We start from the raw sequence: 22,950 nt of genomic DNA, 5'->3' as shown, positions 1-22,950 counted from the left end.
ATGGTGCTCCCCCTGTGGGAGTGCACTGACCACCAGGGGGCAGCTACTGCATTGAGCGTGTGCCCCCTGGTGGTCAGTGCACATCATAGCAACCGGTTGTTCTGGTCGTTCCGCTGTAATGGTTGCTTAGGCTTTTATTATATAGATTGTAACAATCGCTCAGCTTTTAGCTTATTAACTGTGAGTACTCAGCACATATCTTTAGAATTGCAGGAAACTATTTTCGTTTGCAGCAGCTGATGAATGTTTTATTGATCCTGAAAGAGTATTAATCATTCAATTAGTACTTCTTAAGCTCCTATTATATTTTGTTTTTAACAGGGCATCTGCCTTTGCAATCCCCTTTTGGGATGAATGGTAATGTCCAACTGAGGCCCATTTCTTTTTTTTCTTTTTTTAAATATATTTTATTGATTTTTTACAGAGCGGAAGGGAGAGGAGGGATAATTAGAAACATCGATGAGAGAGAAACATCGATCAGCTGCCTCTTGCACGCCCCCTACTGGGGATGTGCCCGCAACCAAGGTACATGCCCTTCACTGGAATCGAACCCGAGACCCTTCAGTCCCCAGGCCTACGCTCTATCCACTGAGCCAAACCGGTTTTGGCTAGCTGAGGCCCATTTCTACGGCAACTTGGGGGAAGGAACAGGTAGGGTAGGTTTTGGTATGAATTTGATACTTAGGGACCACTACTTCAACAGGTTGGGCATGCATTCCCCAGCCAAAGACAAACACTGGATGAAAGGCAGACACTGGAACTCCGAATAGTGTACAGTAGGCCCTGAAACGCTGGGTTTAGGGACACCCACAGCCCCCATCCCAGGCGAAAATCTGCCTATAATTGCATATATTTTAGTTCTAATGGTGATCAATTTGTCTTGGTTTGCTGGGGACTGTCCTGATTGTAAAACGGAAAGTCCAGAGTCTTAGCAGTCCCATTACTTCCAGGTCAACAGGAGTGGTTGGTCACTGAAGCTTAATTCCCAGGAGGCAAAGGGTATGGAGTACACTTCTCACTGAGCATTATGTCCACGCCTCTTTCCTTCCTGCATCAAGACTACAAGTCCCAGCATGCAGTGCGGCCGCGCTCTCCTTTAATGGTGGGGCGCCTGGGGAACCGCGCGGAGCTGACGTTGGCGCACTGACGCCTTACTCTAAGCGCCTTTCCTGGGGATCCAGCGTGGTCGGAATCCGGCGGCTGGAGGAGGGGTGGAGGTGCTTCCATTCGGAGCGGTTGGGCTATTTTTCGCAGCGGTTGAGCCTTTTTTTTTTTTTTTTTTTGAGCGGCGGTGGTATAGTAGTCGCGAATCTGGAAAGGGTTCGCCATATTCTTAACTCTTTTGCCTCCGAGTTTCCGACTCCCCCGAGGTCGTATCGAGGTGGAGTTGTCCAGTTGCGTGGCTACGATCCAAGCGCCCTAAGTCCCCTTGTTTGTAAAGGGAGCGGGCATGGCCTTTATTTAACAAATGCAGCTGCCCACGTTTGTTCAGAGACACACTCCACCCCGTCCCGTCCTGTTCCCCGCAGAGCGCCTCCTGCCAGGCTGGACGCTTGGGGCCCTTGAGACTGTCTTGTGAGGCCCCATTAAGAGGCACCCACCCCCCTAGTGCTGGCCTTGGGAGCTGCTTTGTTTTGGCGTCTGGAAGGAGAGCCACACAACAGCTAACTTTGTGTGTAGGGCAAAGGGCTCACCCATCAGGGCAAGCTCGCAGGCGCCCGGGAGGCAGGGCTGGGCAGAAGGGAGTTGAGGCTGGAAAGGTAGGCGTGCCAACACCTGGCCCCTTTTGCTGAGGGCTGTTCCTGCCTGTATGTGGATGCGCAAAACGGATGCATAGAGATGTTTGAGTACCAGCCAGTTTTGAGATGGACCTGCTTTGTTTGCTTTAATACCTCCATAAGCACTTAATTCCTTTTTAAATCCTTTTGGTGACTTTTACAAGTGGACAATTTGAGATTTGTTCTGCCAGATTCCTTTTAATTACATTTAAACATCAAAAAAAATTTTGTTCTCCTGTTTCATAATGGGTCAGTTACTTATTTTCCGAATTTAAGTCTCTTGGTGGTAAGGAGGTATTAAGATGCAGCCGTTTAATTGCTAGGATGGACAGATGGACCTCGTTTACTGCCAGGAACAGAGGCCTGGGGATGCATCTGGTGGCTGGAACCTTTAAAATAACATTACTTATTGGTTCACCCTAATTGGTTACACTGGTTAGGAGAATATTAGACTTTCCAAAAGAAACGCACACACATAAGTTATAGACCAGGGGGGATTTCAGTGAACGCTTCTTGCTCATATTCCTTGCTATATGTTACTTTGACAGAGGGGCAAACAAGGTGGTCCTTGTGGATTCACCGCAGCCATCATGTTTGCTGGACTAGATGGAAATGTTGGCTGAGCTTTCAAGGGTTGTGGACCCAACAGATCTTCAGATGAAAGCCAGGAGTGAGACACAGGATGCTGTGGGTCGTTCATTTCTTTGAATCATGTTCAGGAGTGGTTTAGACCCAGAAGTGTAACTTCCCAATGAGTCACTGGTTTTAAAGGCTTGAGGGAGTACTTCTAGTGTTAACTGGTAGGCAAGGTCAGCCAGAAAGAAATAGTTTTTAAAAAATCTACATTTTAGAGAGTTAAAATGGTATATTATTAGAGAGTGCTCTTTGAAGTGTAACTTTTTGTTTTTTAAACACTTGAAAAAATGAACATTAAAAATAAATAATTGTTGCCTTTAGTAAAAGGTTGTGTTTTTTTTTTCATGGTTTATAGTTTTAGCATTTTTTTTTTTTACAGCTACTTGTTTAATCTCTCCTAATGGTCAGGCTGGAATAATAGTAAGAGTAGTGGTAGTGAGAAACCAAGATGGCGGCATAGGTAAGCACCTAAACTGCTGCTTTGCACAATAATTTCAAAACTACAACTAAAAGACAGAACGGACACCATCCAGAACCACAGGAAAGCTGGCTGAGTGGAAATTCTACAACTAGAAGGAAAGAGAAAAGCTCACAGAGAATTGGAGGTACGGCAAAGGGTCTTTGTGCGCGCAGAGAGGAAGGGCGGCTGAGAGCCTGGCTGACTTTCTCTGGCGGGAGGGGGAAGGAAGCCCCCGACTGCACTGAACCCCAGTTTCGACTACACTGAACCCCAGTTTCGGGCGAATCCCCATGGACCCAGGCTCCTACAGGGGGAGTCTGGACTGTCAGGTAGAGAGAAAGGCACCCAGAGACTCGGAGACCCAGGGGAGACCCGGGGGAGCCCCGGCAGGCAGGGGTCTGGAGGCGGGTGCGCCAGTGTGCACAAAGACTGTGGAGGTTGCCATAGGCTTTCCCTAGCAGAAGGGAGTCGGAAGCTCCTGACTGCACTGAACCCCAGTTCCAGGCAATCCCCTGGGGACCCACGCTCTTACGGGGGGGAATCTGGACTCTCGGGCAGAGGCTCAGGAGCTGGGGGAAGGCAGAGGTCTGGAGGCGCGCACGTGCAAGGGCAAGGTTGACAGGAAGCCAAGACTGTCTGCTCCGCCCTGAGACTCCACCCCTTCCAAGCTGAGCACAGAGGCTTTTGCAATTTGGCAAGTCTAATCCTATAAGGCTGTCTCCAGCATCGAACTTCTCCCAGCGTAGACACAGCTGATCCTCACAGCCAACTGGCCTGGAGGTCAATTCCTCCCAGTGATACCAACAACAATCAAGACTTAACTACAACAATGCTGTACACACAGTCCACAAAGGGGTGCACCAAGATGTCCACCTCAGGTTAACTGGGGAGGCCGACCCACTGGGCCATATAGGACACCTAGCACACAGAGCCACCCTACCAACTCAGGGAAGCTGTGAAAATGCGGCAACAAAGAAACAGATCACAAACGAAAAAAATGGAGGAAAACAAACAACTGGATATAGAGTTTAGAACCACGGTTATAAGGCTTTTCAAGAATATCCTAGAAAAGGCCGATAAATATAACGAGACCCTTGAAGATATGAAAAAGGACCAACTAGAAATTAAGCATACACTGACTGAAATAAAAAATATTGTACAGAGACCCAACAACAGACTAGAGGAACACAAGAATCAAGTCAAAGAATTGAACTACAAAGAAGCAAAAAACACTCAACCGAAAAAGAAAAAAGAAAAAAAAAAATCCAAAAAGTTGAAGATAGTGTAAGAAGCCTCTGGAACAACTTTAAGTGTACCAACATCAGAATTATGGGGGTGCCAGAAGAAGAGAGAGAGCAAGATACTGAAAACCTATTTGAAGAAATAATGACAGAAAACTTCCCCCGCCTGGTAAAAGAAATAGACTTACAAGTCCAGGAAGCGCACAGAACCCCAAACAAAAGGAATCCAAAGAGGACCACACCAAGACACATCATAATTAAAATGCCAAGAGCAAAAGACAAAGAGAGAATATTAAAAGTAGCAAGAGAAAAACAGTTAATTACCTACAAGGGAGCACCCATACAATTGTCAGCTGATTCCTCAACAGAAACTATGCAGGCCAGACGGGAGTGGCAAGAAATTTTCAAAGTGATGAATAGCAAGAACCTACAACCAAGATTATTCTACCCAGCAAAGCTATCATTCAGAATTGAAGGTCAGATAAAGAGCTTCACAGATAAGAAAAAGCTAAAGGAGTTCATCACCACCAAACCAGTATGATATGAAATGCTGAAAGGTATTTTTAAAGAAGAGGAAGAAGAAAAAAGTAAAGATAAAAATTATGAACAACAAATACATATCTATCAACAAGTGAACCTAAAAATCAAGTGAATTAAAAACCCGAGGAACAGAATAATCTGGTGAATATAATAGAATCAGGGACATAGAAAGGGAGTGGACTGATAATTCTCAGGGGGAAAATGTATGGGGAGTTGCAGGAAGAGACTGGACAAAGATCATACACCATGGATGAGGACAGTTGCGGGGAGGTAAGGACAGAAGGTGGGGTGGGAACCGGGTGGAGGGGAGTTATGGGGGGGAAAAGGAGAAACAATTGTAATAATCTGAATAAAGATTTATTGAAAAAAAAAAGAGTAGTGGTAGTAGTAGGAGTAATAATAATGAAACATGTACCATAATGAAGAAGAAAAAGAAAAAAGGAACCCTAGGGTTTATACTCAGGGCAGGACCAGGAAAACAACTAGACAAAACCCTAAGAGAATTAAATTTCAAAGAAGGAATATAAACCCAGACGACTGTTGAATTGAGTATGTGGGGTCAGTGTCAAAGATAAAAGTATTGTTAGATAAATTTTACAAAGCATTATGAACACAAAAAAGGCTTCCCCCTATTTGTTGATTAAAAACAAGTTTTAAGATGTACATTCTGTAGTATTTATTTCTCCTTGTTCTCCACTTGCCCTCATCCCAGTTTTATTGAACTGAACTTCTTGAGATCAGGAACCCATGACATCTTTTTTAAGTATATTTTTATTGATTTCAGAGAGGAAGGGAGAGAGAGAGAGAGAGAGAGAGAGAGAGAGAGAGAGAGAGAGAGAGAGAGAGAGAGAGAAAGAGAAACATCAATGATGAGAAAGAATCATTGATCGACTGCCTCCTGCAGTCCCCAATGGGGACTGAGCCCACAACCCAGGCATGTGCCCTTGACTGGAATTGAACCTGGGACCCTTCAGTCCCCAGACCAATGCTCTATCCCCTGAGCCAAACCAGCTAGGGCCCATGACATCTTTTATCTCTAGGTTCTAGTTTAGCACAGGCCTAACTCATAGTACATGCTTAACAAATGTGCACTGGATAATTTTTCGATTCAAGTTACAAGATTGTGTAAGTGATCATTTGGCATTTAGCTGTGATAATGCCAAGGAACATGATGTTCAAAATATACTTGAAGAAATGGAGAAAATTTTAGGCCCCATTAACTTCTTAGTAAATGCAACTGGAATTAACAGGTTGGTCACAAATTGGAATAAAAACTGTGTATTTTAAATTTTGGTCTGTTAATCTGTGGGAGCACAGTGACCTTGTTATCAATACACCAGAATGACCAAAGGCCGCTCTGGGCATGTGCCTGAAGGGAATGTTCAAGGACCCTGATCTTGGGAATCCTAATCAGGCCAAGATACCATGAGCGGATGTAAGGACACACAGTACACTGTGCCCTTCTGTAGCCAATATGATCGATGTCACTGTTGGCACAAAGCCTTCTTTGTCTAAATGGTATAAAACTAGGTTACTAACCAGCTAGTAAGCTGGACTAGGCTGGAGTAGGCTAAGGTGGGAGTGAGAAGAAGTCTGCTGGAGTATGGAGAGAGAGCAGCTAGGATGGAGTGTGTGAAGAAGTCTGCTAGAGAGAGCAGCTGGGCAGGAGAGACAGAAGAAGCTGCTGAGCCGGAGAGCTCAGATACCACGACCATGTGAGGCAGTGAGTCTAGGAGGCAGCATGAGGCTGCTCAGTTAATAGCTGTGGGTACAGAGACTGATGCTGCTTTATGGGAAAGATATATGTTCACCAGCCGGTGTCTGGCTGGCTGCCTGTAGTATGGACTTTGCTGTGAGGACTGTTCTTGTCTGATGGCTATATGGCCCCTGGCTTCAGCAATAAAGACTCATTCTTCTATACCCACAACCTCTCATTGCTTCTCCGTCTAAGACTCGGCGTCCTAGGAGGTCCATTCCCAGGCAGAGGGGCTCAGACCCCATACCTGTTACTACCGTAGTGAGCAGAGGATAAAGGAGGAAGTTGGACTAAGTTCCCAACAGGTAGTACAGTGGGCAGGGTTCCAGCAGGAACCAGCCTTGGTGTAGTCAGATAGGAGAATTTAGAAGAATACATGGACTCACAGCCACCCAGAACCAGTCAGAGCACCAGAGCTCGTGAGGGGCTCCTGCAGTGTGCTCTAACAATCCATATATTCTTTTATTTTGAGATAATACAGTAAGAGTAGAGTTCCATCATTTTTTAACATTGTAATCAACATGTTGAGCTCTAGAACTTTTCTAGCACTTCAGAAAGTGCTCTCAGTCTTCCCAGTTAATAGTTCCTTATAGGTAACCACTATTCTGATTTCTGTCATCATATATAAAGTTTGTCAGTTCATGAATTTAACATTAATGGAATCACAGCAGGTCTTTTTTTATGCTGAGTTTGGGACAGAATATTTGGAAGTATATATATATATATTGTACAAGGAAGGCTTAGCATGGCAATTGCTCAGTTAATTCCAGCTATTTTGGTTACGTGGCACCAGTTTTCACAGTTAGGAATATTAGCTACTCTACCTGAGGGGATAGGGAGGTGGCTTCCAAGCATATCCTTTCTAGCATATCTCAAATTTTAGTGCCTCTCAAATCAAATTTAAAATGGGACTTTCTAGGTATTCTAGCTCAGATACAAAGCACTTTTTTATACTCTCAGTAAAACTGTTATATATTTCTTGATGATGTTTTATCTTGTTTTTAATTTATGTGCTTTTTATTTCTAGGGATAGCCTTTTAGTAAGCACAAAAACTGAAGATATGATATCTCAGCTTCATACTAACCTTTTGGGTTCCATGCTGACATGCAAAGCTGCCATGAAAACTATGATTCAACATCAGAGAGGATCTATTGTTAATGTAGGTGAGTCTTCACCTTTGTGAATTTATAGTTACCTTTTAGTACCATCAAATATTTAATTGACCAAATTGGAATTTGTTCATGGCTGAAACTTGGATGAAATGTGTCATCTTATTATCTGTGGAGAAAGGATTTGATTAACTGATGAATGGGTAAAACAGTGGTCAGGTAGGTGTGAAATGAGTTGACACCACCAGGTATTAGAAAAATGACAGCACAAGCCATGTGATAAATGACAAAAGACCCAGCTTTGGTGTCCAGAGGCCATTGGAATGGCAGGAGCTACCACTGCTCAGATCCAGTAGAATGTTGCTATGCACAAATGTGGTCCCAGTTTTGCCAGCTATTTTGATTTTTAAAGAGAAATTGGACATCCTGATTTTTATGTGAAACCTAGTTTTTAAAGCATAGAGAAGGAATTGAACATTTTATATACTGGAGACTAAAAATGATGTCTAGTTCAGCTGCCTGGGTCATTGACAAATCAAGTACTTAAGAGGAAGCATTTAAGAAAAGAGAGTAGCCCTGGCTGGTTTGGCTCAGTGGCTAGAGCAGCCATGGGCAAACTATGGCCCGCGGGCTGGATCCGGCCCGTTAGGCTGTTCTATCAGGCCCGAAAGAGCGGAGGGTTCTCTTGCTCTCCCCTCCGCTCCTTCACCAGCAGCAGTGTTAACATGGCAACGTCGGGAAACACGGCCGCAGCTCCTTCTGATATAAATCCGCCCATTCAGTAGAAGGAACAACCTCTCAATCTTCCAGAGGCTCCTTGTAATGCCCGCGGACGCATCTCCCGACATCACCCTGGGAATGCGTAGACACGTTATCGTGGTGATGTAGGGAGACATGCCCCTGGAGAGCACAGTATCAGAGCCTTCCTGAGGTAAGATTAAGAGCTCTACTCAAACACAATTTTTTCCTGTTCCCACATTCTGTACATCACAATGACTTGTTAATAAAACAACAAAGACTTTCAGCTTTTAGTCACTTCAACTGGTGGCCTGTCCTTTGTCACAAAACCCTGAAACAGCACCAGAAGAGGTGCAACTGGAACTCATCGATCTTCAGTCTGACTTTGTCCTAAAGGAGAAATTCAGCTCTCTTGAACTAAGAGACTTTTATGCTTTACTTAATGAAGCCACTTTTCCAAACAACCGGAGGATGGCACAGAAGATGCTGGTGCTGTTTGGGTCAACCTATGTTTGTGAGCAGACATTTAGCGTCATGAACATCAACAAAGCCCCTCACAGATCCAGCTTAACTGATGAACACCTCAGATCTATCCTGAGAATAGCCACAACAAAACTAACTCCAGACTTTGATGCATTAACTAAAAAAGGAGACCAACAACACTGTTCCCACTGAAGTTGATGTTTTGAAGACCAAAAACCTTTCAACCCAGTCTACATTGCCATCTACATCTACGTTCCGGGCATAATTTGGAAGTTGCACTAAAGAAAATGTTTAATTTACTGTTTACACATTTTGTTCTTTTCTATTTGTTTTAGTTTTAAATTATTTTATTATATTTAAGTTTAATTTGAAAGGCTTTTGTACCTTTCCTTTGTTAGGCAATTTTATTTTGCCTTTGCCATCTTTAATATAAGGTATGTTATTGTGCTATGATTCCTCCATTTTTTGAAGTTTCAAATTATAATAATTAGTGTTTACATTCTTCTTGTTAAAATGTTTGAAATAAATAAAACTATTGAAATAAAAAAAAAGACCGTACCCTTTTATGTAATGATGTTTACTTTGAATTTATATTAGTTCACACAAACACTCCATCCATGCTTTTGTTCTGGCCCTCCAGTCCAGTTTAAGAACCCATTGTGGCCCTCGAGTCAAAAAGTTTGCCCACCCCTGGGCTAGAGCATCAGCCTGCGGACTAAAGGGTCCCAGGTTCAATTCCGGTCAAGGGCATGTACCTTGGTTTCGGGCACATACCCAGTAGTGGGTGTGCAGGAGGCAGCTGATCAATATTTCTCTCTCATCGATGTTTCTAACTCTCTATCCCTCTCCCTTCCTCTCTGTAAAAAATCAATAAAATATTTTTTTTTTTTAAAAAAGAGAGTAACTTTTTCAGTTTTTTAGCCTGGATATAAGTAACCTATCGTCTTCAGTTCATCTGACTCATGGGGTGGATCAACTGTGTACTATGTGCCTGTAGACCTTAAAATGCAAAATGATTTGAAATTTTATTTCATTTTGGCAATTGAAAATAGTGGCATACTACCTGCCTTTTAAAAAGCCACAAAAGGGAAATATTTCCTAATTGAAGTAAATGACCCTATTCTTTTTAATATAGGAAATGTCTTTCCAAACCGATGTAGGGTTTTTATTTTTTGAAAGTGAAAAAAATACGCAAATAAACATTAGAACATTTTTTGCATTTATCCTTAAAAATATGAGATTAATTTTCTTATAAAAGATTAGTAAGTGAGCCAACCTTTGTTTTCTAACACAGCCAGATAATGATTTTTGAAAATATATTATTATTGATTTAGAGAGGAAGGGAGAGGGAAAGAGAGAAACATCAATGATGAGAGAGAATCATTGATCGGCAGCCTCAGGCACCAGGGATTGAGCCCGCAGCCTGGGCATGTGCCCCAACCAGGAATTGAACCGTGACCTCCTGGTTCATAGGTCAATGCTCAATCACTGAACAACACCAGCCCCACTAGATAATGACTTTTAGGTTCTTGTAAGCTGCTGGTATAAGGCTTATATATCTCACTTTTAGATATATTTTAAAAATCCTCATCATTCCCTTGTCATGCCAAACTTTAGAATTGTGCTAAAAGTAAACAAAATTAGATAATTTAAAATAAATTAAGAGAATCTTATTACAGAAAGGACTATTTTAAACTTCTAGAAAATTGATGGTATTTCAGAAATTACTACTTTTGACCAGAAGAACAATAGTATGTGGCATGAACCCAAGCTTTTATAGCTTCCTTTGGCCTTTCTTTCATGCCTGTATTTTTCTTTCTTTTTTGCGTCCTCCATATTGCTCTCTCTTCCAAATACCCCTTGTTTATTCATCTGCATTTCCTCTGCTCTCTCTCTCCTCTTTTCTGTGCTTCACTGTTATCATTCTTTGTTATTAGGATATTATGTAGATAAACATTTTAATGTTGGACTTGATTATTACATAAAAAGTATTTGGAATGTTTTCTAAAATAAAATTACTTCAAAAATTTTGTGAGGTTCTTGCTTAATTTTAAAAGTACAGGTCACTAGTGCAGAAAATTAGTTCTCCACTTATGTTTTGCTTGAATTTATTTGCATACAGTTGCTATTTAAATTACAAGTTATTCCTTCATATTAAAAAAAAAATGAGACTGCCCAAGAATCTTTAGTAGGCAATGCCAGTTATATTACATCACTGAAGGTAACTAAATTGCAATTTTACCAAAAGTTTGTAATTGAAGCTTTTCTTAGTTAGATGGACAGTGATTCAAATTTGGTGAGATTTATCTTCAGATGAACTATATCTTAGGTGGAAATGAGTGTTTCCTTATGTCTCTGTTGTAGAATCATAAAATTAATGAGTCATTATCTGACTTTTTTTGGTTTTAACTTCTTTCTACTGTATGTCTTTGTAAATACTGTAGAATTTTTCATCGTGCGACCTATTCAGAGATGAGAGTGGGGGTTTTTCACTTAGTGGATCAATTCTGAAACCCTGTTTGGCATTTGAGGTTTCAAATAAGCATCTTTCAAATCTTGTTTCCTGTGTATCTGCAGCAGATTCAGACTCTTAGCACTCAAGTGACAATGGCTAGAATTCCTAATTTAAGCAAAGGACAAGATACAATGATTAGTTCTTTGTTTGTTTAGTATAAATTATTTGCATATCCAAATAACCCCATTAAATTTGTTTGAATTTGTCTTCAAATTTTATTTCTAGGAAGTATTATTGTTTTAAAAGGAAATGCTGGTCAGTCTGTGTACAGTGCTTGTAAAGAAGGAGTCTTTGGACTTTCACATGCTCTTGCTAAGGAATAGTAAGAAGGAAAATTAGAGTGAATGTGGTTGCTCCAGGTCAGTGAAAACTTTTTTTCCTTTTAGACATAGTTTATATATGTTTATGGCTTTATATAATAACTAGAGGCCTGGTGCACGAAATTCGTGCGGGGGGTAGGTATCCCTCAGCCCAGCCTGTACCCTCTCCAATCTGGGACCCCTTGAGGGATGTCCGACTGCCCGTTTAGGCCCCTAAAAGTTTCTGCCTACCAGCCTGATCACCCCCTAACCACTCCCCTGCCAGCCTGATTGATGCCTAACTGCTCCCCTGCCAGCCTGTTTGCCCCTAACTACCCTCCCCTGCAGGCCAGGTCACTCCTAACTGCCCTCCTCTGCAGGCCTGGTCTCCCCCAACTGCTCTCCCCTGCAGGCCTGGGTCCCCCGCAATTGCTCTTCCCTGCAGGCCCAGTCACCCCCAACTTCCCTCCTCTGCAGGCCTGGTTACCCCTAACTGCCCTCCCCTGCAGGCTTGATAACCCCCAACTGCCCTCCCTTGCAGGGCTGGTCCCTCCTAACTGCCCTCCCCTGCTGGCCTGAATGCCCACAACTGCCCTCCCTTGCAGACCTGGTCCCTCCCAACTGCCCTCCCCTGCTGGCCATCTTGTGGTGGCCATCTTGTGTCCACATGGAGGCAGTCATCTTGTGTGTTGGAGTGATGGTCAATTGCATATTATTCTTTGATTAGATAGGATTAGATAGGATAGAGGCCTGGTGCATGGGTGGAGGCCGGCTGGTTTGCCCTGAAGGGTGTCCTGGATCAGAGTGGGGGTTCCCTTGGAGCATGGGGCGGCCTGGGCGAGGGGCCTGTGGTGGTTTGCAGGCTGGCCACACGCCCCGGCGACCCAAGCGGAGGCCCTGGTATCTGGGGTTTATTTATCTTCTATAATTGAAACTTTGTAGCCTTGAGCGGAGCCAAGCCTACTGCTCGCTCCATGGCCGCAGCCATTTTTGTTGGGATTTATTTATCTTATATAATTGAAACTTTGTAGCCTTAAGCAGAGGCCAAGGCAGGCCAGGGCTACAGAAACTTGGCTTCCTCCATGGTCGGGGGCAACTCAAGCCTCCTGCTCGCTCCGTGGCTGCAGCCATCTTGGTTGGGTTAATTTGCATACCCGCTCCTGATTGGCTGGTGGGCGTGGCTTGTGGGTGTAGTGGAGGTACGGTCAATTTGCATAGTACTCTTTTATTAGATAGGATTGCAGAGATTGTAAGTACATCAGCATCATTAGGCACTTCTCAGCATATTGGTGCAGGAACGTGGAATCTGCACTGTCACTGGACACTTAAATAGCTAAATGCAGGAGGACCTTCCTACGTCCTGACCACACTGCCAGGCTGTGCACCTCCGTGGCCACACTGCCAGGCTGTGCACCATGCTCAAGGAGGAGGCCAAGAGTAATGACAGGCTGTCTTGATTGCATAAACCACGTTGCATCTTTTACTGAATGATTATTCTAAAACTAAAATAACAAAAGAAACTTGTAATTTAAAAATCAGTTATAAATTAAGAATGGCCCAGCCAGTGTGGGTCAGTGGTTGAGCATCAACCCATGAACCAGGAGATCACAGTTCGATTCCCATTCAGGGCATGTGCCTAGGTTGCAGGTTTGATCCCCAGTAGGAGGTGTGCAGGAGGCAGCTGATCAATGATTCTCTATCATCATTGATATTTCTATCTCTCCCTCTCCCTTCTTCTCTCTGAAATAAATAAAAACATATTTGTTTTAAAGAAAAGAATGTAAGAATTTCAGTTGTGTGTGTTTGTGGGGGAGGGAGGTGCAATAAATCTTTATATTTAAAATAACTGGATAGCTCTATAAGGCACTATGCTTTTAATAACAGTACAATCCAGAGGAAATAAACAAGGCTGCATAGGTGATATCGTTTGCACCTTTCACAAAGCAGTCATGTGTACTAATTGATCTACTCTTTACTCCAGAAAGTCAGTATTTGTACAGATAAAGAATTGCCAGAGGTTATATAATGTTTCTTTTCCAAATAAACAAGATACCTTTCACTGGACTTTATTGTACTTCAGAGAGCTATCTAAGATTCCTGTTAGAAATTGAACATAAAGAAAAATTAGAAGGAAAAAAAGATACACAGACTCAGGAGGAAGAAAGATCTTTTTTTAAAGTCACTCCATGAAGTAATAAGATTTTAAAGTGATTTTGGCAGTAGTTGCCTGTTGAATGACCGAGTAGAAGCTCATTATGTAATGTCATGGGGGAGGAAAGTGGTAGGGCGTCTTAACAGAAATGAGAACACTTGGACTCTGGCACCAACAAGTTCAATTCCATGTGCAGGAGGAACTGAGATTTCTAAAATCAGACATATTTGGGAGGGGCCAACAGTGAAGATGGATAGAGAGGTGGCTGTTTACTGAATTTTCAAAATAGTAGAAGTCACAGTGGGAAACTTGCAATAGAGCTGCCTTCCTTTAGGGAATCCATCAGGAACACTGTGTTCTTGTTAATCATGACGGAAAACCCAAGCCAATAGAGCGGCAATTCACCTGTAAGACAAAGCAAGTGTGAAACTAGAGCCCCTTTGAGAAGTCAAGGGGAACCTTTTTGTGCTCCTGTCCCTTTTATATGCTGACTTTGGGTATTCCACATTACTTGAAAATATTGTTGGATTAAATGGGACATAAAGGCAATTAACTTGGTCTGTTAGTAATTGGTAATTGGAAAATATTAAAACATAATGACCAGGATTATAGTTTAGGTTGCTACAGCTAAAGAAAGTCTTCATTTTTTTATTTATAGAGAAGGGAGCCATTAACTGGCCTATTAATTGGTACTCATAGATTGACATCTGGGTAGAATAATTCTAAAATGATTCTGAAAAGAATCAAGTAATGAACTGGTGACTACAAAAAATTCCCAGTACTTTATATTATCTTTAAAATATTTATGTTTAAATATTAATTATGGGAAAATGTGAGGTGGAAAGGACCTTGTAGCTCATTTATTCCAGTCATTTTTACTGTTCAGAAGACTGGGACCTAGGAGAGAGTGACTAGCCGAAGGTTTATGTCACGACTGTTTCTAAAAGCTTTATCTTTCCATCCGCAGCTAAGGTAAGCTTAAAAGTAATGGCCCCTTAGATTTCCTTTGTATCATTAGAAGGTTTTTAGGTCTTTTTTTTTGTCCTTTTGTTAATATGGCCTGTCTAAACCATCTGCAGTTATCCAATTCTGTAGCTTTTACCTTTATATTATTTGCCTTTTGCCAAGTTACTAGTTGATAAAATTGCCTGGGGTAGTTAAGAGGGTATTAAAAATGTGCTAAAACTTGAATCTACCAGTATCACTCATTAGATGGTGTGATAGAAATTTTGGTTAGGTATTTACTTGACTTTTGAAGTAAATGCGTGTTTTCATGTACCTCTGCCAGTTAGCCATGGAATTTTGTGCTAGCTTACTATAAGTATTTAAGAATTGATTACCTATATTAAGAAAAGACATTTTGTTTAGTTTTTTGGTTGTAAGAAAGAGTAAGAAGGAAATAGATTTTTACCACCTTTTCATTTCAAGTCACTAAGGGCTGCAGCTTGGACAGTAGAGTTGGTGTTTTATTTGACACTGACGTTGAAACAGCAGGGATCAGGGAATGGTCAAATGTTCTTTTTTTATTTATTTTTTTAAAAAATATATTTTTATTTATTTCAGAGAGGAAGGGAGAGGGAGAGAGAGATAGAATGATGAGAGAGAATCATTGATCAGCTGCCTCCTGCATGCCCCCACACTGGGGATTGAGCCCTCAACCCAAACATGTGCCCTGACAGGGAATCAAACCGTGATCTCCTGGTTTGTAGGTTGACCTCAACCACTGGGCGACACCAGCCGGGCTGGTCAAATGTTCTGATAGCCCGTTTGGTGTAGAATGTCCCTGCATCCAAATGCATTGTTTTTCACAGAGACTGGCTGAATTCAAGCATTGCAAATCCATGAACATTTGATAGACTGTGATTAAGATACAGTACGTCCATTTTTCAAAAAAAGAAAAAAAAAGGATAATCCAAAGCTGCACTGCCATCTTGGCACTGCTTCCTGGTTTGTGGACGCTTTGTGCAGCCTGAGTGATGTTAGTGTAGGCCTCGCTCATTCTTGTGGAGAATAGATCATTTGTGGTTTGGAACTGCACGTGTTTCCTTCCTTCTCCTTTGGAGATTGCAGCGGTGTGGGTAATGAAGGGTTAATTCTAGGTCATGGTGATATAAAAGCTGATGGTTTAAGGGCACTGTAAGTGTTCTTAACTCATAAATCATTCAGCAGGCTTACGTATGGGAGTGTCTCCTATACTCAAGGGCTGTGTTAGTTTCCAAAATTACAAAAATGAATAAGATACTCTGCCACAAGGAGCTAAGTACAGTGGGAAAGACAAATAACTACAAATAACTACAAATAACTACAGTGGCATGTGGTGCATACAAAGATACATGTATGATGCTATGGAAACGCTGAGGAATTAATGCTTAATTTTGTTCGTGTGAATTAGTTGTCAAGGCAACAGGCTAAATAGTGGGAATGCAATTTGTATACAAAGGGAAGTTTTATGAGTGTTATGGAAGTGCGTTTGTATGTATAACCTTTTCTAAAGGTCTTTCCACTGCAATTTATACTACACAAAAAACCTGTTGCTAAAATTGTGGCTGTTCAATATTGCTATATTTATTTAGTAGGTTTCATAGTATGAATATGCTTCATTGGTCAGAAGCAAAGTGTAAGTTGAAATAGTACAATTAAATTGATTCCACCATAAATTGATTCTGTGGATTATTTATTAACTTTATTTTCAATAGTAATTATAATCATATTCTTTTTTTAAATTTTTATTAAATCTTTATTGTTCAGATTATTAGAGTTGTTATTCTTTTTCTCCCCATAGCTCCCCTCCACCCGGTTCCCACTCCACCCCCTACCTTTACTCGCCCCCCCCCCCCCACTGTCCTCATCCGTTGGTGTATGATTTTTGTCCAGTTTCTTCCTGCATCCCCACACACCCCTTCCCCCCTGAGGATTGTCAGTCCACTCCCTGATTCTATTATATTCACCAGATAATTCTGTTCATCAGATTTTTTATTCACTTGATTTTTAGACTCACTTGTTGGTAGATATATATTTGTTGTCCATAATTTTTATTTTTACCTTTTTCTTCTTCGTCTTCTTAAAGAATACCTTTCAGCATTTCATATAATACTGGTTTGGTGGTGATGAACTCCTTTAGCTTTTTCTTATCTGTGAAGCTCTTTATCTGCCCTTCAATTCTGAATGATAGCTTTGCTGGGTAGAGTAATCTTGGTTGTAGGTTCTTGCTATTCATCACTTTGAAAATTTCTTGCCACACCCGTCTGGCCTGCATAGTTTCTGTTGAGAAATCAGCTGACAATTGTATGGGTGCTCCCTTGTAGGTAACTAACTGTTTTTCTCTTGCTGCTTTTAATATTCTCTCTTTGTCTTTTGCTCTTGGCATTTTAATTATGATGTGTCTTGGTGTGGTCCTCTTTGGATTCCTTTTGTTTGGGGTTCTGTGCGCTTCCTGGACTTGTAAGTCTATTTCTTTCACCAGGTGGGGGAAGTTTTTGGTCATTATTTCTTCAAATAGGTTTTCAGTATCTTGCTCTCTCTCTTCTTCTGGCACCCCCATAATTCTGATGTTGGTACGCTTAAAGTTGTCCCAGAGGCTCCTTACACTATCTTCAACTTTTTGGATTCTTTTTTCTTTTTGCTTTTCTGGTTGGGTGTTTTTTGCTTCTTTGTATTTCAAATCTTTGACTTGATTCTTGCGATCCTCTAGTCTGCTGTTGGATCTCTGTATATTATTTTTTATTTCAGTCAGTGCATGCTTAATTTCTAGTTGGTCTTTTTTAATATACTTGAGGGTCTCACTAAATTTATCGGCCTTTTCTAGAAAATTCTTAAAAAACCTTATAACCGTGGTTTTGAACTCTATATCCAGTAGTTTGCTTTTCTCCATTTCTTTCATTTGTGATCTGTTTCTTTGTCTCTACATTTTGGCTGCTTCCCTGAGTTGATAGAGTGGCTTTGTGAGCTAGGTGTCCTATAGGGCCCAGTGGCTCAGCCTCCCCAGTTACCTGAGGTGGACACTCTTGGTGCACCCCTTTGTGGGCTGTGTGCACAGTCTTGTTGTAGTTAAGCCTGGATTGTTGTTGGTATCACTGGGAGGAATTGACCTCCAGGCCAACTGGCTGTGAGGATCAGCTGTGTCTACGCTGGGAGAACTTCTGTGCTGGAGACACCCTTATGGGACAAGACTTGCTTCAGTGGGGCTTTGGTGCTCACTGAGTCTGCCCCCTGAGTGTGTCCCTTTGGATCTGAGGAGTTGTAATCTGGATGGTCCTACACTGACCCCTGGGTACACTGGCTCTTGGATCTCCAAGGAGGTGCTAATTTAGCCTCTGCCTGAGGCCACCCAGCAGGAACCATGGAGAGATCTGCAGATTCCTTTTCTTTGTTTGGGTTTTGGAGTTGCCCAAATGAGGCCCAGCTGTGAAGCAGTGCAAGCTGCTGTGGGGCCTTGGGCCTTCTTTTGGATGTTCTGGGTCTCTCAGACTCAGCTGCAGTTTGTTAGGTAAGTTTCTATTTCAAAGGACCAGGCCATTCATATGCAAAAGCCTCTGCGCACAGCTTGGATGGGACAGGGTCTCAGGGCAGAGCAAACAGCAATGGCTTCCCGTCAGCCCTGCCCTAAGAGGCTCCTGGGTCTCAGTGTGCCTTGGTAATCACTGCAAGCACCTCTGAGAGAAATCTGCCCTCGAGTTCCGCCCACTGCCAGACAGTCCAGTTTCTCCCTGTATGAGGTGGGTCCCCAGAGTCTCACCCAGAACTGGAATTCAGAGCAGTCAGGAGCTTGTGTCTCCCTGTGGATTGAAAAAGCCAGCCGCGTGCCGAAACCAGTTTGGCTCAGTGGATAGAGCGTCGGCCTGCGGACTGAAGGGTCCCAGGTTCGATTCCGGTCAAGGGCATGTACCTTGGTTGAGGGCACATCCCCAAGTGGGAGGTGTGCAGGAGGCAGCTGATCGATATTTCTCTCTCATCAATGTTTCTAGCTCTCTATCCCTCTCCCTTCCTCTCTGTAAAATATCAATAAAATATATTTTAAAAAAAAAGAAAAGAAAAGAAAGGAAAAAGCCAGCCGCGTACTCAGTTGCCAGCCCTCTCCATGCACATGCACCTCAGTACCTCTGCACTTTACTTCCGCAGCTCCTCTGAGTCTCAGTGTGCTTTTCTCTTCCCTTCTTGTTGTAGAATTTCCACTCAGCCAGCCTTCCTGTGGTTCTGGATGATGTCCGTTTTGTCTTTTAGTTGTAGTTTTGAAGTGGTTGTGCCAGGCAGTAAGTTCAGGTATTTACTTATGCTGCCATCTTGGTTTCTCTATAATCATATTCTTTATCAGATCTTTTAATAACGTGACAAATATTAGAATTATGGATTATTTATTAATTATATGTATTTATTTTTTTGTTAATCTTCACCTGACAATATTTTTCCAATTGCTTTTTAGAGAGAGTGGAACGGAGGGAGGAAAGGGGGGGGGGAGAGAGAGAAATATCAATGTGAGAGAGACATATAAATTGGTTGACTCCCACACCCACCCCACCCAGAAGTGAGGAAGGAACCCATAACCCAAGTACATATCCTTGACTGGTAATCGAACCTGTCATCCTTTGGTGCATGGGGTGATGCACTAACCAGGTTTCAGGTTGGATCCCCAGTCAGGGCACCTGTGGGAGTCAACCAATTGATATTTCTCCTACGTTGATGTTTCTGTCTCCTCCCTCCACCTTCCCTCCCCCTCTCTCTCTAAAAATCAATTTTTTAAAAAGTCTCATAGACACAGACAAAAGTATGGTGATTACTGGAGAGAAAGGGAGGTGGTGGGAATTAGAAGAGGGTATAAGGGGGATAAATGGTGAATGAAGGAGACGACATCGGGTGGCGACCACACAATAAAATACATAGATGTTGTTTTATAGAATTGTACACCTGAAACCTATGTAATTTTATTAACCAATGTCACTCCAATAAATTCAATAAAAAATAAGTAAATAAATGTGCTAAGATTTTCTTTCAGTGAAACACACAATATAAATTGTTGCTATATTCTAGGTCCTCATTGTAGATAATTTGAAGTTAGTACTGTGCATCTTTTTTCAATAACTTTTTTTTCTAAATAAAATATAAAATATATCTCTTGTAGACACTTAAGAAAGTATAGATAAGTAAAAGAAGAAAATAGTAATCATTACCTCTAACTCTAGTGTCTAATGATAATCTCTATTAATATTTTGGAATTTATTTTTCCAGTCATTAGTATAAGCTTTTTGATGTTTTTTTTAATGTATTTTTTATTGAGGTGTGATGACATATAACTATATTACTTTCAGGGGTAAAGTATAATGATTCCATATTTGTATATATTGTGAAATGATCACCACAGTAAGTGTAGTTAACATTCCTCTTCTTACATGTTGCAAATTTTTTTTTCTTGTGATAAGAAGTGTAAGGTCTACTTTCTTATATACTTTCAAATATACAGTATTAACTATAGTCACCATGCTGTCTATTATATCCCTGTGACTTACTTATTTTATCACTGGGAGTTTGTAACTTTTAATAGCAGTATAACTAAGTTCATTTGTAACCTTCTTTTTAAATATACAAATGTTTTCTTTTATATTAAATGTTTTGCAGTGGAATCATTTTAATGCCTCCTCATTATTATATTGTGTTGATGTACCATGATTTATTTAACTAGTTCCTTATTGAAACACATTCAATTTATTTCTAGTTTTTTCCTAATAAAGCTTTCATTGTCATAGGCTTCATGATAGAAAAATCTATGATTATTTCTCACAAGACTTGTAAGCAACTGATATTTGTAGGTGAAAACCTAAGGCAAGGAAAAATTAAATAATTACATAGAGTGCATAATAAACCTTTAGCTTAGTACAAACTCTTAATCCAGTGCTTAGTTCACTTTTAACCTGGTATTTAATTTAATTGATTTTTTTGTTTTTTTCCTTTTTATTGAATTTATTGGGTGACACTGGTTAACAAAATTATATAGGTTTCAGGCTCACAATTCTACAACACATCATCTGTACACTGTGTTTTGTGTTTACTACCCCAGTCAAGTCTCCTACCATCACCATTTTTTCCCCTTTACTTTCCTCCACTTTCCCGCACCCGTCCCCTGGCAGTCACCACACTATTGTCTATGTCTATGAGGTTTTTTTCCTTCTTTTTGTGAAACCCCTCCACAGCCATTCCCCACCCCACCCCTGATAGCTGTCAACTTGCTCTCTATCTATGAGTCTGTATCTATTTTGCTAACAAGCAAAATTAATTAACCTGGTATTTTAAATGGCAGTATATTTAGGTTGATTTTAGTTTGAGTTATAACTAGTTTCGTTTTAACACAAGGCAATTTGGAAACTGTATTTTTGATATTGCCTATTAAACTTTTACTTCACATGTTATGTCTAATATTAATCCATTTATTCTTTATGATTTTAAATTTTTTTATATTTTTCTAATTATTCCTTTTATGAGGACTATTTATTTGCTTAAATAATTGAATAGTGAACACTGATTATTATAAGTTAAGTATTTTATTGGTAATGTGTGTTTTTATGTCTTAGATTAATCACAAGATTTTATTAATAAATCTATAGTCCTTCTTACATGTATCTATAATGCAAATCATTTAGGAATAGTTGCTTAATATATTACATAGTACTTTATACTACAGAACATTATACTTTAGAACATATTCTCTGCAGGTTTTATTGCACACACCAATGCCATGTTGAAGTTTTTATTTTCTGTGTATACTATCAGAATTGGATATGACTAAGATGTTTTTGTTGCTGTGTGAATATTGGAATACTGGTCTTTTACTCATCAGCTGTCCTAGCAAATGGAACTAGTCTTCCTCACAGTGCCGAATCGGTTCATGTGATGCCTTCCTTCCCTCTACCCTGCCTTCCACCTCTCTACCCCACTCAAGTGGAATTAATCAGTTCTATAGTACTTTGTTCGTACCTCTATAAGGACATTTACTAGACTTCCTTACCTTATAATTAGGGATGCAAGTGACTAATTCCTCCTTAAATTTTAGGTTCCCTAAAGAATATAATTTTTATTCATATTTATATGTGCCTACTTACATTTTGCTATGAGTTGGGCCAAATATTTGGGATTTAAAGATTTTAGTGTTCAATAAATGTTCATTAAGTTAATAAGTCAAAAAAATATAGACTTGGTTACTTGATTGCTAGCAAAACTAATTCCTAAATAAAGTTTATTAGTAACCTCAAATTTTCTGGAACAAACTTATTTTTATTTGAGATTGAGCAACTGTCTTAGTATCTACTCTTTTCTACTAAACAAACATTTCTCTTTAGGATTTGTTCATACAGATATGACGAAAGCTTTGAATGAAGAACATTTAAAGAAAAATATCCCTCTTGGGAGATTTGGAGAACCTATTGATGTGGCACATGCAGTTGTGTTTCTCTTAGAATCACCCTATATTACAGGGCATGTTCTGGTAGTGGATGGGGGATTACAACTCATGATGTAATTTACAGTTTTCTCAGGTATTATGGTGATTAGAATCAAGCACACATTGTTGATTAGACAATCCTTTCTACATGGGTGACATTTGCTAATCAAATCTATTCATGCTACAAATGTTGATTTTCACCTTTATATGTATATATCTGAAAAGAATGTTGGACCAATGTGTTTTCTAAATGGTATGTACCTTGTAGACTGTAGCAATTTTAGTATACAGAAATTTTTCAAGTGCTGTAAACAGGTATTACCTAATTTATATAGTCTTAAAAGTGGAAAAATTATGAAGTTTAATTTTTAGGAGTTATTATATTAAATTGAATGCTCTAGAAGTTAACCTTGTGGGTCATTGCCAAAATAAGAGTATTTACAGAGCATTTGGTTAGTTATCAATACTTTAGGCACCCTGCTAAAGTTAAACATTATATTATTTTCTATATGCCTTGTATGATCAAGGTTATGCCTTTCAACCAGTTTTAAACAGGTTGAAGAAAAACAGTATTGGTTTAATACAGACATGAATTTACAGTCTGTTTCCATCACCCCACCCTGAGTGGCATTATCCCTGATTGAGCTGCTGGGCAAAATAGTCTACAAACATAAGTGTGGTACAGTTGAACGTTCTGTAGAAATTCTCAGTGATGGTGAGCAGTAACTCTTAAGGTGTAAGTATCTACTAAATTGAAGTGTTGTGTGTTTTGTTTTGTTTTTAATCTATGGAAAACTCAGTATAACAACTACTTAAA

The 22,950-nt window shown here is 40.5% G+C and overlaps 1 pseudogene across 1 annotated transcript; it reads left to right on the top strand.

The window, feature by feature from the left end:
• The first annotated feature begins 2,384 nt into the window (after positions 1 to 2,384).
• On the top strand, positions 2,385 to 22,211 carry LOC308251677 (3-oxoacyl-[acyl-carrier-protein] reductase-like; annotated as a pseudogene). The gene is made up of 5 exons: positions 2,385 to 2,465; positions 5,769 to 5,905; positions 7,439 to 7,575; positions 11,483 to 11,616; positions 22,033 to 22,211. The product of its transcript is annotated as a 3-oxoacyl-[acyl-carrier-protein] reductase-like (transcript).
• Positions 22,212 to 22,950: the final 739 nt, after the last annotated feature.

The sequence above is a fragment of the Plecotus auritus genome (genome assembly GCF_963455305.1).
Source record: "Plecotus auritus genome assembly, chromosome: 6".
Classification (NCBI taxonomy): Eukaryota; Metazoa; Chordata; class Mammalia; order Chiroptera; family Vespertilionidae; genus Plecotus; species Plecotus auritus.
Note: the sequence above shows the minus strand (reverse complement) of the source record. Positions and strands in the feature narration are given on the sequence as shown.